Below are 16,097 nucleotides of genomic sequence, written 5' to 3'. Positions count from 1 at the left end.
GAAGATAGCAGCAAAGAATTGGATCTGGGGAAGGCATCAATATCTTGAAGATTTACCACGATTTGACAGGGGAAGTTAACCTGAAGTATTATGATAAAAATTAAATGACAGAGAAACTATTTTGCTTTGGAAGGCATAGCTTGCATTATTGGATTGGATACCTTGATTTCTATTGTCACAAGCACCTAGGTCACACAAAAACTTCAGCTGAAATTTAAGTTGAAATATTAAGTCTGAAAGCAACAAGAACCATTAGCTATATGTTGTGTTATCTATTAATTAAAAACGGTCCAATAACTTACCCAAATATCCTAATCTAAATTTGTTTAGATTTTTTAAAGTAACTTATGATGTGTTTTGTTTGGTGTAACTTAGGACCAGACGAAGCCAGATAAGCTGTTGCATTCCAATAATACTCTCCAATTATCAATGGCCATTGAACCCTACAGGAAAAAAGAAAGTTTTATCACAGGTAAGGTAAAGTACGTGTAGAATTACAAGAATAAAGCTAAACGGTGATACAGGTGAATATTAATTTAATTAGATGCCCAGTCCCTAGAGTGAGGATCAAATGAGCCAGGAACATGCTGCTGTTGTGAGACAGGGTAGTGTGGAATAGATTTTTCATCTTCACCATCATTTGTGATTGACTTAATGTTTGCTGTTGCCTTGTAGTTTACGTAGCCTAGTAGTGTCCACAATGAAACACATTCTGAATAACTGGCAGGTTTACCTTACCAACTGGGTGTTTTCCCTTTCAGCAATCCACTGTTCAGCACTGTTGCCCTGAAACGTCTGGAATCACTTGCAGACAACATGAACGGATATCTATCTTGAGTGCCTTCTCCTCAGTGTAGAAGTTGAAGTGGCGTTCAATATCACCTTGGGGATTTCGTCTTTTGTGATGTGTGAAGCTGCGTGGATTTGTTTTTGATGAAATTTTGCATGGAGAATATTACGTGAGTACCAAAGTTATTTGTTACCTTTGTTTGCCAGTTCTTTCAATTGAATGTCAACGAGCTAGATCGGACATTGTTTTCATGTTACTGTTGAACGTTTCTTCTTTCTGACGCTAGACGGCATAGCTTTTGATCATTTTCCACTCAGTTTAAATACGCTTACTTTGCACATCTCTGAAGAATTTTCTCAATGCTACTTCAAAAAAATTTTGGGTGATAACTGTCAGTTTCTGTTTCAGCAACAAAGCTCACTTGTTAGATTTTTAATAATGTGTTTTTTTTCTACTTCCGGTTTTCTACTTTTCAGTCAGTAGTTCATTAAATATTCATTCGACGCACAAAATAACCACATATTCGTGATCCTCGTCAAATTTGTGGTAAAGTTCATGTTTTTTTTTGTACGTTTTCGTACTTCCGGCTTTGAGAATTTTCCTGAACTATAGTTCAGGAAAATTCTCGATTTTGGCCAAATTTTGGATTTCGTTTAAATCACATCTAATCGACCCCAAATTTCATGGAGATCACGAATATCTGGTTTATTTTGTCGGCAGCCCTATGGTTGAGGCGCTATCGTCTACTTCCGGTCTACTTCCGGAAAATTTGCATTAAACTAGCAAGTGAGCTTTATTCTCTGTACAATTCTTAAGACTTCTTGCCAAGTTAAGTAAACAGAAATGGTCTTTTTGATTACTTTTGTGACTTGTTTGACTATCTAAGGCCGGTCCTTTAGATAGTGGGTTTTGGATGTGTCAAATAGATGGCGTGAAAGAATATTGTGTTGATATGTGCTTATGGCGGCTCGTTGTCAACAGTTCAGCTACAGCTATTTTCTTCACAAATTACCAATGAATTCTTTGGTAAATTGGATATATTTTGTGTGCAATTTGTTGGGCATGTGTTCTTTTCCGTATATGTGTTTAATAACCTTAATATTTCTCATTCATTTCCAGGAGAAAATGTGAAAGGGGCATGCAGCCTACTGTCAACTATTGTGTTGTAAATCCTGGGATCCCACTGAATGTGTCATCCAAATGACAGAGGTAACACAGCCAACACTAGCTTAATCAAGTATATTGCTGAACTATATATTGCTCTCATTTTTTATTAGGATTCATCATAATTATCGACTGATTCTTTTAGACTTGCTAGATCACCAACCCCAGCATGGCCATCTTCTAGAGAACCTTGGATAACTGATTGGTATTTTTTTATTTTAGTGTGTAAGTTTACTTGTCATGTCACCAAACTTTCTTTGTTGCAGTCTAATATGTATTTAAAGTATTGTTCTGCACTGACGTCTATCTAATAGCACATTGATGACACAAATTTTAATTTAATGTTTTATTTCTTAGGTTTCTAATTTTGCATGACAGACTTTATGAGAAGTCTTTGAAGAAAAAGGACAATATTACAGTCAACAAGCTCCTTTGTTTGGTAACCCGTTGGCTGCTACCCTTGAATATCCCTTTTTACTTCCTTAAACAGGCCCTCTTGATTTGAGGTATTGCTTTCTGTCACTCAAATCTAGTTTAAAATTATTGTCATCCTAATAAATGTTCATTCTGCCAACAGGGTAACTCCTTCACTACTTATCATGGACTTCATCCATTGGTGAAAACTTATAAGAAAAAGCTGAAATTCAAGACTGATGGTTGTCAGATGTCTAAGCCGGAAGTCTACTAGGGTTAATCGGCCAATCGCTCTCGTAATAACTGTTCCTCTCCCTGTCTTTATTGACTGTATGTGCGAGTTTCAAAAGCAGTTTATCACCCAAATGAGACAAAAGGAGTTTGTTTTATTTGGGTATAAATTGCTTTAAAATTTGCACAAAACAACATTTGTCTTGTACCGGACGCTTTGTTTATTAAATTTCAATCATTTTGGCTAAAAAATTTATTAATTGATTCAATTAACTTGATTAATTTAATTAAGTTTAATTATATTAACTTAATTTATTTAAATTAAATGTTATTTAATGAATTTGATTTTATTTAATTAACTTAATTCAACAAATTAAATTGCAAATTTTTATTTGTATTATTTTAAAATAATTTTCTCATTTCATTTTGTTAATAAATTATTTTGTTTCATAAAATTGGTTGTGTTTTATTTATTATAACATTTCACATATAATTGTGAAAAAATATCAAGTATAAATTTCCAACGCACATCGAAATATTGCAAGTTGACTTTGACACACCATTATTTAAAATATATGATTTAGGATAATATCAGGAAGCACAACTGCTGTTTAAACTTTCAAGATGTAACATGCCATATTGGATAACAAAATAGCTTAAGGTTACTACAATCATATACTGCATGGACATAATTCTTTATCCACCCAAATTGCAATGGCACAGTAACTTGATAACACCACCATCAGCTTCTCCAGTATAACACCAGCATCACAACTTCAGGATCAGCTATTTCCAAGACTCCAGCACAATTCAGGATAACAACAGCTTGAACAGGAGTCAGACTGCAAAACGACTGCACATTTACACCAAATCCTATGAGAAGAAACAGAAATATTATTATTTACTAGGTAGACAGCAAACCATGCATTTCTCTTTTAACTTTTTCTTAATAAAATAGACAAGAGTCTGCCTATAAAGCAAGGAACCATCACCAATTTCCTGCATCAATTTGGAATTGATATTTTGACAGAAGACGTCTTTTCAATAAAAAACTACACTTCCCAAGTGACAAATAATATCTCAGTCAAATTACCATTTCTTTTTCTTGCAGCTTTGCTTCAAGTCTTACTTCTCCACTTCTTGATAACAAAAACAGCATAAACTGCATTCAGCAGATTGACAAGTCCTGTTGGAAAAAAGAAAAGTCATTAATTAAAATTTAAACCTGTACCAGCTGTAAAAAAAAAATAATGTAATGGAAGACAGGAGAAAAGTTGGGTTAAGTTTAAATTTAAAATAAATCCAGTCAGAGCAGCAACAAATGTTGAAAATCAAAGAAAAGGTCACATCAGAAGTTTTGGAAAAGGGAATACAATGTTCTAGTAAAATCAAAGGAAGTTACAATTCAGCAAAAGCTAGTTGAGCAAGCAACCATCTTTTCAGAAAAACTCTTAACCCACTATAATATTTTAATTAGACTTATGAAACTTCCCCAGTTACAACCCAATATCACAATCAAAATACCATTTCAAGATGTCTTCATTGATATTACACTTCAGAATAACACCAGCATTGTTGACTGCTTCAATAAGCTCCAGCTCAACTCGACTGGAACTCGCTTTCACCAGCTGGCTGCAACAAAACCACCTGCATGACAGCAAGGAAGCTCAGACTTTTCCATTTTCTCAAAATTCATCAATAGATAGAAAAGGAATCTTTTACCTGAACATGAACTGCACACCAAAGACCAACACCATAATTAGCTCCTAAATTTAACTGACGATGGAAACCTGCAGAGCAAAAGAACATCAATGAACAGAATGACACTTTGAAATGGGAAAAAAATTCCAATGAAAAAATTTACAAAGCAAAACAAAATTGCAAGTTTAACTTCAGCCAACAAATATAAAATGAATGACGCAAACACTTAGTAGTTCAGGCAATGAAAAAATTCAAACTAACACCACAGACAGCATGCAGCACTTCCCCACACCAGCACATGGTCAAAATTGGTCATCATCCAACAGCTCACCACATGTCCATGTAGACATTCCACTGCCAAGAAAAAGCTCAGCCTCACCAAGCCATTAATCCTACATGAAAAAAAAAAACACTTAATTACTATCAAAGGCCAACTACATAACAAAATTTAATTATCTACATAACTCGTATTACTTAACAACCCCAAGCAGAGAGACAAACAAAATCTACTGAGATAAGACTGTGACAAAGGACAGAAATGTATCACAGGCACAACAGATTGACAAATGCTTTCTATCAATACTTTTCTAAATCTTTAACATTTAAACAAAGGCATCTTAGTCATTTGTACATTCAGAAACCCTAATGAACAGAAATTAATTACCTGTGAGATATTTGTGAAGAAGAATAATGTCGAAGTTGACCGCGTTGATCACGAACAATATAAATGAGTGTCAATAGAAGATGGCGTCAGGCTAAGTGGCATGTGATTGCCATCTTGCCAACATAAGCCGCTTTATCCCGAAAAAAAAAAAAAACTCTAAAGCCACAACTACAACAAAACAATTATCTTCTCCGTTAAGTTAATAAAATTCATTTACCATTGCGTGCAAGTCTGCACAAGCACATTTTTAACGCATCTCTCCTGGGTGCTGAACAGTGGATTGCTGAAAGGGAAAAAACCCAGTTGGTAAGGTAATCCTGCCAGTTATGCAGAATGTGTTTCTATTCATTGTGGACACTATGCTAGGCTACGTAAACTACAAGGCAACAGCAAACATTAAGTCAATCACAAATGATGGTGAAGATGAAAAATCTATTCCACACTAACCTGTCTCACAACAGCAGCATGTTCCTGGCTCATTTGATCCTCACTCTAGGGACTGGGCATCTAATTAAATTAATATTCATCTGTATCACCGTTTAGCTTTATTCTACACGTACTTTATTCTACACGTACTTTACCTTACCTGAGATAAACCTTTCTTTTTTCCTGTAGGGTTCAATGGCCATTGATAATTGGAGAGCATTATTGGAATGCAACAGCTTATCTGGCTTCGTCTGGTCCTAAGTTACACCAAACAAAACACATCATAAGTTACTTTAAAAAATCTAAACAAATTTAGATTAGGATATTTGGGTAAGTTATTGGACCGTTTTTAATTAATAGATAACCCAACATATAGCTAATGGTTCTTGTTGATTTCAGACTTAATATTTCAACTTAAATTTCAGCTGAAGTTTTTGTGTGACCTAGGTGCTTGTGACAATAGAAATCAAGGTATCCAATCCAATAATGCAAGCTATGTCTTCCAAAGCAAAATAGTTTCTACTGTCATTTAATTTTTATCATAATACTTCAGGTTAACTTCCCCTGTCAAATCGTGGTAAATCTTCAAGATATTGATGCCTTCCCCAGATCCAATTCTTTGCTGCTATCTCTTCTCTTTCCAGATAACAGCAAAATAATGCTGCCACTCAAGAGGTTGTGATGACCACCACTTAGTTCTAATTTAGGACAATGTAACATTGATAGATTTGAGGTATTGCTTGACACTGTTGCTATATATTGTTTGAAATTCATATCTAAATTGATCTAAATATTCTCGCTTTTCAGGGCGAGATTCTCACGACCATTATAGTTGTTTGGAAACTGACAGCACTGCTGGACACTCACCCACTGGGATAATCAGGAGGATGAGTAGGGCTCTGATGCACTATACATGTACTTCCTCTGCGACGTCTAATTGTTTCCTAGCTTAAATGGCTTCACACCCACTTCCGCTGCGACACACCTGTAGTCACTCAGCACTCACCACGGGATTGTGCCCAGATACCCACAAATTAACTTATTTTTGTTTATTATCTACTGATAACCTACTAGCTTTAAACTCAGTGTTTAATAATTCTTAAATTTAGGTTTTTCTTGCGAGTCGCTAACGAAGTGTTGCGAGTTCACGAGAGGAATGAAATAGCTGTTGCAAGTCACTTTCTCGTCTTATAAAGGACCCACTATAGAGACTTTGGAATCTGGGGCTTAACATCTGGAGTAAAAATCAGATTGAATGAAAAATCTGTTTAATTGATCCATTCATAAAATTGGCCTAGTAAGCCGAAGTCCTGATGGATTTGGTCTTTGAATTGTTTTTATTAATGGTAATGGCTTGCTGGCTAGGGAACTGAAGAGAACATTTGGCGGCCAGATTTGCCAGTTGTTGGAGCGTAGTGGAAATAAGCTAGCCCCTTAATTTATCTTCTTCTAAGTTCTTGTCTTCTTGGTTCCCCCTTCCCTGTTTAGTTGAAGTGTGGGTTCTGAAAATAAAAGCTGTCATTATTTATTTGAATTACCCTATTACTCATATCATAACGTTAATTATAAATCAGTATAGTAAAAAACCTATAGAATTATCTTCAGTAAAAAACCATGTTTCATAAATACAGAGCAACAGTTGCAATCTCACAAGTAGCTTTTTTCCTCATTGCATGCCTAAATGAGTAAATGGTAGTCAATTTGTTTAAACTTGCACATAAGGTCAATCAAGAAAGGGAAGAAACTGCATTGATTGATTGTGCCAGGGAGTTACCTGGACAAGGAAGAAGAGAGATGGGTGCAAAGCCATTTTAGCTAGGGAACAATTAGACAAAGAAGATTTCCAAGTTAGACTAATGATTCTCTAGAAGTTTTCATCAAATCATGCACCTTCCAAGTCCTCGTTCGACCAGGGCCCTCCTCATCCTCCTGATTATCCCAGTGGGTGAGTGTTCAGTTCCTTGTTGTTTGAAGAGATAGCAGCAAAGAATTGGATCTGGGGAAGGCATCAATATCTTGAAGATTTACCACGATTTGACAGGGGAAGTTAACCTGAAGTATTATGATAAAAATTAAATGACAGTAGAAACTATTTTGCTTTGGAAGACATAGCTTGCATTATTGGATTGGATACCTTGATTTCTATTGTCACAAGCACCTAGGTCACACAAAAACTTCAGCTGAAATTTAAGTTGAAATATTAAGTCTGAAATCAACAAGAACCATTAGCTATATGTTGGGTTATCTATTAATTAAAAACGGTCCAATAACTTACCCAAATATCCTAATCTAAATTTGTTTAGATTTTTTAAAGTAACTTATGATGTGTTTTGTTTGGTGTAACTTAGGACCAGACGAAGCCAGATAAGCTGTTGCATTCCAATAATGCTCTCCAATTATCAATGGCCATTGAACCCTACAGGAAAAAAGAAAGGTTTATCTCAGGTAAGGTAAAGTACGTGTAGAATAAAGTACGTGTAGAATAAAGCTAAACGGTGATACAGATGAATATTAATTTAATTAGATGCCCAGTCCCTAGAGTGAGGATCAAATGAGCCAGGAACATGCTGCTGTTGTGAGACAGGTTAGTGTGGAATAGATTTTTCATCTTCACCATCATTTGTGATTGACTTAATGTTTGCTGTTGCCTTGTAGTTTACGTAGCCTAGCATAGTGTCCACAATGAATAGAAACACATTCTGCATAACTGGCAGGATTACCTTACCAACTGGGTTTTTTCCCTTTCAGCAATCCACTGTTCAGCACTGTTGCCCTGAAACGTCTGGAATCACTTGCAGACAACATGAAAGGATATCTATCTTGAGTGCCTTCTCCTCAGTGTAGAAGTTGAAGTGGCGTTCAATATCACCTTGGGGATTTCGTCTTTTGTGATGTGTGAAGCTGCGTGGATTTGATTTTGATGAAATTTTGCATGGAGAATATTAAGTGAGTACCAAAGTTATTTGTTACCTTTGTTTGCCAGTTCTTTCAATTGAATGTCAACGAGCTAGATCGGACATTGTTTTCATGTTACTGTTGAACGTTTCTTCTTTCTGACGCTAGACAGCCATAGCTGTTGATAATTTTCCACTCAGTTTAAATACGCTTACTTTTCACATCTCTGAAGAATTTTCTCAATGCTACTTCAAAAAAATTTTGGGTGATAACTGTCAGTTTCTGTTTCAGCAACAAAGCTCACTTGTTAGATTTTTAATAATGTGTTTTTTTTTTCTACTTCCGGTTTTCTACTTTTCAGTCAGTAGTTCATTAAATATTTATTCGACGCACAAAATAACCACATATTCGTGATCCTCGTCAAATTTGTGGTAAAGTTCATGTTTTTTTTTGTACGTTTTCGTACTTCCGGCTTTGAGAATTTTCCTGAACTATAGTTCAGGAAAATTCTCGATTTTGGCCAAATTTTGGATTTCGTTTAAATCACATCTAATCGACCCCAAATTTCATGGAGATCACGAATATCTGGTTTATTTTGTCGGCAGCCCTATGGTTGAGGCGCTATCGTCTACTTCCGGTCTACTTCCGGAAAATTTGCATTAAACTAGCAAGTGAGCTTTATTCTCTGTACAATTCTTAAGACTTCTTGCCAAGTTAAGTAAACAGAAATGGTCTTTTTGATTACTTTTGTGACTTGTTTGACTATCTAAGGCCGGTCCTTTAGATAGTGGGTTTTGGACGTGTCAAATAGATGGCGTGAAATATTGTGTTGATATGTGCTTATGGCGGCTCGTTGTCAACAGTTCAGCTACAGCTATTTTCTTCAAAAATTACCGCTGAATTCGTTGGTAAATTGGATATATTTTGTGTGCAATTTGTTGGGCGTGTGTTCTTTTCCGTAATGTGTTTAATAACCTTAATATTTCTCATTCATTTCCAGGAGAAAATGTGAAAGGGGCATGCAGGCTACTGTCAACTATTGTGTTGTAAATCCTGGGATCCCACTGAATGTGTCATCCAAATGACAGAGGTAACACAGCCAACACTAGCTTAATCAAGTATATTGCTGAACTATATATTGCTCTCATTTTTTATTAGGATTCATCATAATTATCGACTGATTCTTTTAGACTTGCTAGATCACCAACCCCAGCATGGCCATCTTCTAGAGAACCTTGGATAACTGATTGGTATTTTAGTGTGTAAGTTTACTTGTCATGTCACCAAACTTTCTTTGTTGCCGTCTAATATGTATTTAAAGTATTGTTCTGCACTGACGTCTATCTAATAGCACATTGATGACACAAATTTTAATTTAATTTTTTATTTCTTAGGTTTCTAATTTTGCATGACAGACTTTATGAGAAGTCAATGTCCTTTGAAGAAAAAGGACAATATTACAGTCAACAAGCTCCTTTGATTGGTAACCCGTTGGCTGCTATCCTTGAATATCCCTTTTTACTTCCTTAAACAGGCCCTCTTGATTTGAGGTATTGCTTTCTGTCGCTCAAATCTAATTTAAAATTATTGTCATCCTAATAAATGTTCATTCTGCCAACAGGGTAACTCCTTCGCTACTTATCATGGACTTCATCCATTGGTAAAAACTGATAAGAAAAAGCTGAAATTCAAGACTGATGGTTGTCAGATGTCTAAGCCGGAAGTCTACTAGGGAACGCTCTCGTAATAACTGTTCTCTCCGTCTTTATTGACTGTATGTGCGAGTTTCAAAAGCAGTTTATCACCCAAATGAGACAAGGAGTTTGTTTTATTTGGGTATAAATTGCTTTAAAATTTGCACAAAACAACATTTGTCTTGTACCGGACGCTTTGTTTATTAAATTTCAATCATTTTGGCTAAAAAATGTAAAAATTGATTCAATTAACTTGATTAATTTAATTAAGTTTAATTATATTAACTTAATTTATTTAAATTAAATGTTATTTAATGAACTTGATTTTATTTAATTAACTTAATTTAGCAAATTGAATTAAAAAATTTTATTATTTTTAAATATTAGAATTTTTTTTTCATTTCATTATGTTAATAAATTATTTGGTTTCATAAAATTGGTTGTGTTTTATTTATTATAACATTTCACATATAATTGTGAAAAAATTTCAAGTATAAATTTCCAACGCACATTGAAATATTGCAAGTTGACTTTTTGACACACCATTATTTAAGATAAATGATTGAGGATAATATCAGGAAGCACAACTGCTGTTAAAACTATCAGGATGCAACATGCCATATTGGATAACAAAATAGCTTAAGGTTACTACAATTCTATACTGCATGGACATAATTCTTTATCCACCCAAATTGCAATGGCACAGTAACTTGATAACACCAGCATCAGCTTCTCCAGTATAACACCAGCATCACAGCTTCAGGATCAGCTATTTCCAAGACTCCAGCACAATTCAGGATAACAACAGCTTGAACAGGAGTCAGACTGCACATTTACACCAAAGCCTATGAGAAGAAACAGGAATATTATTATATATTAGGTAGACAGGAAAACCATGCATTTCTCTTAACTTTTTCTTAATTAGACAAGAGTCTGCCTATAAAGCAAGGAACCATCACCAATTTCCAGCATTAATTTGGAATTGATATTTTGACAAAAGACATCTTTTCAATAAAAAACTACACTTCCCAAGTCACAAATAATATCTCAGTCAAATTACCATTTCTTTTTCTTGCAGCTTTGCTTCAAGTCTAACTTCTCCACTTCTTGATAACAAAAACAGCATAAACTGCATTCAGCAGATTGACAAGCCCTGTTGGGAAAAAGAAAAGTCATTAATTAAAATTTAAACCTGTACCAGCTGTAAAAAAAAAAATAATGTAATGGAAGACGTTGGGTTAAGTTTAAATTTAAAATAAATCCAGTCAGAGCAGCAACAAATGTTGAAAATCAAAGAAAAAGTCACATCAGAAGTTTTGGAAAAGGGAATACAACGTTCTAGTAAAATCAAAGGAAATTACAATTCAGCAAAAGCTAGTTGAGCAAGCAACCATCTTTTCAGAAAAACTCTTAACCCGCTATAATATTTTAATTAGACTTTACGAAACTTCCCCAGTTACAACCCAATATCACAATCAAATTACCATTTCAAGATGTATTCATTGATATTTACACTTCAGAATAACACCAGCATTGTTGACTGCTTCAATAAGCTCCAGCTCAACTAGACTGGAACTCCCTTTCACCAGCTGGCTGCAACAAAACCACCTGCATGACAGCAAGGAAGCTCAGACTTTTCCATTTTCTCAAAATTCATCAATAGATAGAAAAGGAATCTTTTACCTGAACATGAACTGCACACCAAAGACCAACACCATAATTAGCTCATAAATTTAACTGATGATGGAAACCTGCAGAGCAAAAGAACATCAATGAACAGAATGACACTTTGAAATGGGAAACAAATTCCAATGAAAAAATTTACAAAGCAAAACAAAATTGCAAGTTTAACTTCAGCCAACAAATATAAAATGAATGACGCAAACACTTAGTACTTAGTAGTTCAGGCAATGAAAAAAATTCAAACCAACACCACAGACAGCATGCAGCACTTCCCCACACCAGCACATGGTCAAAATTGGTCATCATCCAACAGCTCACCACATGTCCATGTGGATATTCCACTGCCAAGAAAAAGCTCAGCCTCACCAAGCCATTAATCCTACATGAAAAAAAAAAACACTTAATTACTATCAAAGGCCAACTACATAACACAATTTAATTGTCTACATAACTCCTATTACTTAACAACCCCAAACAGAGAGACAAACAAAATCTACTGAGATAAGACTGTGACAAAGGACAGAAATGTATCACAGGCACAACAGATTGACTAATGTTTTCTATCACTACTTTTCTAAATCTTTAACATTTAAACAAAGGCATCTTAGTCATTTGTACATTCAGAAACCCTAATGAACAGAAATTAATTACCTGTGAGATATTTGTGAAGAAGAATGTCGAAGTTGACCGCGTTGATCACGAACAACATAAATGACTGTCAATAGAAGATGGCGTCAGGCTAAGTGGCATGTGATTGCCATCTTGCCAACATAGGGCACTTTAACTTTATCCCAGAAAAAAAAACTCTAAAAGCCACAACAACTACAACAAAACAATTATCTTCTCCGTTAAGTTAATAAAATTCATTTACCATTGCGTGCAAGTCTGCACAAGCACATTTTTAACGCATCTCTCCTGGAAAACCACTGCACACCAAACAGCCACAACAAGACAACTCATCAAACTGAACATGGAAACCTAAATCTTCAAAGTAAAAAAATTCAAGTTTAACTTTATATTACAATTGTAAAATAAATGGTTCATATACTTATCAGTTGAGGCAATTATAAATTTGAGATTTACATGATTTAACTAGAGAAAAATATAAAGAACATGGCCTAAGATCATCACATCACGACAAATTCATTTAATAAGCTTTTTAAGAATGAAGAATTTTTTTTTTCAATTTCTGTTCTGCTTAGTAAAAAAAAAAATTGAAGAATCTCTCTGCTGATTAAGATCTTCTTATTTATAAGCAGGATTTGTCATAGTAGTTACCATGTCATTTGAATCAAGAACTTAATGTCTCACTTCAGTAAATTCTAAACTAAAAACAAGCATGGATAGCACACATACTTAAATTAAGGGTTAGCATTTTGCTTAAATTTTTTTCTCACGAGTACTTGCATTACTGCTATTTCATTTAGAATTCCTATTTCCGTCACAATGTTGTCTTAAAATGTTATGACCCTCTTAGAGAATCCCCGTTAAACGGCAGCGATCACGTTCACGTAACGCAATAAAGAAGCTTTTAGACTCCAACATGAGTTTCTATGAACACCCTGTTCATAAAAATAAAAACTCAATAATTTCAGAAACAAATTCATAGAATTCTAATTTAGAAACAAAGTCTTCACATTTCAAAGTTATCAACATTATTGCTTTAACTATTCTAAAGTACTTCTGAATGTGAAGAAACGAAAATGAACCATGAGACGACATTTTGGGGAAAATGTACAGCAGACCTCATGAAAAATTACCATTAAAGAACCATTAGAAATTAAACCATTAGATTAAAGAAAAATTACCATAAATGAACCATTAGAAGTTTAACCATTAAAAAAGGACCATTAGAAGTTAACCATGCAAGTACAAGTTAAAACCCATGATCCCTGTAAGTTGACCAAACCTAATATTTAAATTTAATAACCTAAGGAATAAAGACAGGAATTATTACCATTTATAAGACTAACAATGTCAAGAGAGAAAGTTGCCTGCAACAGCCAAGCTATACCTTCTCGGACAGGATCTCCATTGCAAAAGATGATGATATGAGAATAGTCTCAGCAGTTGATCATCCATCTCAGGGCATCTCTCGACTGAATGACTGCAAAACCAGTGCACACTCGACACCATTAACAGCTCAAAATGAACAAGGAACCCTACGCAACAAAAAGAAATTAATAAACCAATTATCGAATAATAGAAGAAAAAAAGAAATTTCTAGTTGATAAAAAAAATTTGTTGTCTTATTTAGAAGCAAAACTTACTTGTCAAATCTATTTCAATGTACAACCCTTGAACCCTAGTCAATTCTAAGCAAACACACAAGTAGCACACATATGTAGAATTACATTTAGGCAAAATTCTAACCCTGTCTTGTGATTCATTTCATACCAACAAAAAACTTTTCACATAAGCAATCTTACATGGAAACCCGAAATAAGATCACTTGTCTTCGACATCAAGAACAAAATGCTAATAATGCTAATTGATTGCCTTCTCGATTTAGCTTACATCAATACAAGTACGTAATTACCTTTTCAAATTTCCTCTATTCATCTCAATTGTCTTGCAAATTAGTGGAGACCCTCTTCATGACAAGGCAGCGATCACGTGCACGTAATGCAATGAAGAAGCTCAGATACTTTACCGGGCTGTTAATAAAAAATAAAAACTCAATTAAGAAACGAAGTCTTTAACACGTAACCCGTAAATTAACCAGACGGCACACACAAAATTTAAATTCAATAACCTTAGAGAATAAAACAGGAATTACCGTTGACGAAAAACGTCCGGAAAGAGAATGCCCCGCTATGAGCCAATGGCTAAGGTAACCTTCTCGGACAGCGTCTCGAACATAAAGAAATGTTAGACAAAATGTCGTCTGCTGATGTCGACAATTTGATGACCCTCCCCCCCTACTTCCCTCTAAAACTACCAACACAATAGGGCAATAGTTAAATCCCTAAACACACTGAAATATTTAGCCACCTATTGACAGCCCTTATTAGCATCCACGGACGACTGGACGGAACGGATTCTACCAATACGCCGAGGCTCCTTGGAGAGGTTCCCGAAGGACTTCTTTTTCATCCGTAAATTGTGGTTAAAATGCGTTTGAATTCCTTACTTTTCCGCAAATCCAAATGAATTTTTTTTTTATTCATTCAACAGATTTCAAAACATTCAGAACAGGTCGACCTAAAGAGAGAATATTAATCAAAATGTAAACAAGGCTAAGATAACAATTCTAGCGCGCAAATTTGGAAATATTTAGTTGTTATTCCGCAACAGTCCTTGAGCCTGTCCCTTATGTCTAACTTCATCACTTTCACTAGTGTTCCATTTTGTTGTTGTCCATGAATATTTGAACCTAAATTCAAGAGAGTCAGTTAAATTAAGCGATGAAATCGAATGTTAACAGAAACAAAACTTTTACTCTACTAAAATTCATTTCTTTACCGGAATGCCACATTTCTTAGAGTTTCAAACAAAAAATAAATAAAAATAAAAACGGCGAAGATTATTTATGGCCAATACCGATCGCGTAGGCTACATATAGATAACAGATTCCCCTAGCTTATTAAGTTATTTATAATACTGGCAAAATACTTACACACAGTCTGTATGGCTTGCAGCTGTTCTGAAATAGTAACCAGAGACAGAGACATGCCAAACGGGTGTAGAAACTGGAAAGCGAAGGAAAAAATGTACTGATGTGTTAAATGACTCGCAGCTGCAAAATGATAGGTTTCACTCGTTAGTCGTTTGGGTTCGTGCAGTACAATTGCTTAAAACGAAAAAAGAGATTGTCCCACTTTTATGGCCTACCTGTCGGGAAATACCCTTGGTTCGGGAAATCCTAATGTTCTGAAAAATTTTGTGTTGTTATTAGATAATCAAATTTCGAGAAGTGCAGGTTGGATTAGCTTATCACTTCCTGCTGAGTGCTGATGACGTTCAGAGTTGAAAATTCGTCAGCAGTCTTCAGCGAAACAAATGGTTTCTCCTGTCCTTTTCAACCGAAAGCCACAATTTTTTTTACACGTGAGTATACAGTATTTCACCAATCTTGCACACGAAAAAGACATAAATTTTCACTTTGGGTTTTCTTGGCAACGCCATTCACGTCATTAGAAAGACGATAAATCAAACGTAATTCCCTTGCCGCAGCTGTTCCTTTTGCACACCATGACTGTGCAAAATTCGTACTGAGGACACGAATAGATTTTTCTTGGAAACTTTGTTACCGTACATTTTGTTCGTGCTATGCCTATGCAAGGTATAACGCAGCTTCGATATTATTCCAAACATGGGTACATGGCTAACCTCAATCGAATCTCCAAAAGTCCTAAAAAGCGAAAAGATTAGACTTTGTAACAGGTAGAGAACTAGTTCTAGCTAAAAAGACTGTAAACAGATAGAACTGGTT

The 16,097-nt window shown here is 35.0% G+C and overlaps 7 long non-coding RNA genes across 13 annotated transcripts; 4 read left to right on the top strand and 3 right to left on the bottom strand.

Annotated features, from left to right (window-relative positions):
* Positions 1-2: 2 nt before the first annotated feature.
* Positions 3-1,040, bottom strand: LOC124209574. The gene is made up of 5 exons (XR_006880975.1): positions 984-1,040; positions 734-914; positions 303-443; positions 162-233; positions 3-80 (listed from the first exon to the last, which is right to left on the bottom strand). It is a non-coding gene; the product is annotated as an uncharacterized LOC124209574 (long non-coding RNA).
* A 539-nt stretch (positions 1,041-1,579) lies between these two features.
* Positions 1,580-2,760, top strand: LOC124209575. Its single transcript, XR_006880976.1, has 5 exons — positions 1,580-1,816; positions 1,910-1,999; positions 2,068-2,179; positions 2,312-2,460; positions 2,532-2,760. It is a non-coding gene; the product is annotated as an uncharacterized LOC124209575 (long non-coding RNA).
* A 294-nt stretch (positions 2,761-3,054) lies between these two features.
* LOC124209568 lies at positions 3,055-15,955 on the bottom strand. 4 transcript variants are annotated; one of them, XR_006880966.1, is made up of 14 exons: positions 15,282-15,955; positions 14,442-15,038; positions 14,202-14,309; positions 13,677-13,824; positions 13,471-13,592; positions 12,711-13,407; positions 12,534-12,646; positions 8,116-8,118; positions 4,965-5,132; positions 4,562-4,692; positions 4,322-4,389; positions 4,124-4,246; positions 3,693-3,785; positions 3,055-3,472 (listed from the first exon to the last, which is right to left on the bottom strand). It is a non-coding gene; the product is annotated as an uncharacterized LOC124209568 (long non-coding RNA). The 4 variants fall into 4 exon arrangements; XR_006880965.1 differs by lacking the exons at positions 12,711-13,407; positions 13,471-13,592 and having other exon boundaries at positions 13,620-13,824; positions 15,282-15,596; XR_006880963.1 differs by lacking the exons at positions 12,711-13,407; positions 13,471-13,592 and having other exon boundaries at positions 15,282-15,590.
* On the top strand, positions 5,238-6,708 carry LOC124209570. 2 transcript variants are annotated; one of them, XR_006880968.1, is made up of 5 exons: positions 5,238-5,270; positions 5,580-5,720; positions 5,790-5,861; positions 5,944-6,123; positions 6,198-6,708. It is a non-coding gene; the product is annotated as an uncharacterized LOC124209570 (long non-coding RNA). The 2 variants fall into 2 exon arrangements; XR_006880967.1 differs by lacking the exon at positions 5,238-5,270 and adding an exon at positions 5,377-5,520.
* Positions 6,800-8,055, bottom strand: LOC124209571. Of its 2 annotated transcripts, none has more exons than XR_006880970.1 (5): positions 7,866-8,008; positions 7,666-7,806; positions 7,525-7,596; positions 7,281-7,442; positions 6,800-6,892 (listed from the first exon to the last, which is right to left on the bottom strand). It is a non-coding gene; the product is annotated as an uncharacterized LOC124209571 (long non-coding RNA). The 2 variants fall into 2 exon arrangements; XR_006880969.1 differs by lacking the exon at positions 6,800-6,892 and adding an exon at positions 6,944-7,205 and having other exon boundaries at positions 7,866-8,055.
* LOC124209573 lies at positions 8,196-9,483 on the top strand. Of its 2 annotated transcripts, none has more exons than XR_006880974.1 (3): positions 8,196-8,336; positions 9,286-9,375; positions 9,444-9,483. It is a non-coding gene; the product is annotated as an uncharacterized LOC124209573 (long non-coding RNA). The 2 variants fall into 2 exon arrangements; XR_006880973.1 differs by lacking the exon at positions 8,196-8,336 and adding an exon at positions 8,921-9,193.
* On the top strand, positions 9,513-10,117 carry LOC124209572. Its single transcript, XR_006880971.1, has 3 exons — positions 9,513-9,547; positions 9,680-9,835; positions 9,907-10,117. It is a non-coding gene; the product is annotated as an uncharacterized LOC124209572 (long non-coding RNA).
* Positions 15,956-16,097: the final 142 nt, after the last annotated feature.

This window comes from Daphnia pulex, chromosome 12, assembly GCF_021134715.1.
Source record: "Daphnia pulex isolate KAP4 chromosome 12, ASM2113471v1".
Classification (NCBI taxonomy): Eukaryota; Metazoa; Arthropoda; class Branchiopoda; order Diplostraca; family Daphniidae; genus Daphnia; species Daphnia pulex.
This window is presented reverse-complemented; position numbering and strand designations above follow the sequence as displayed.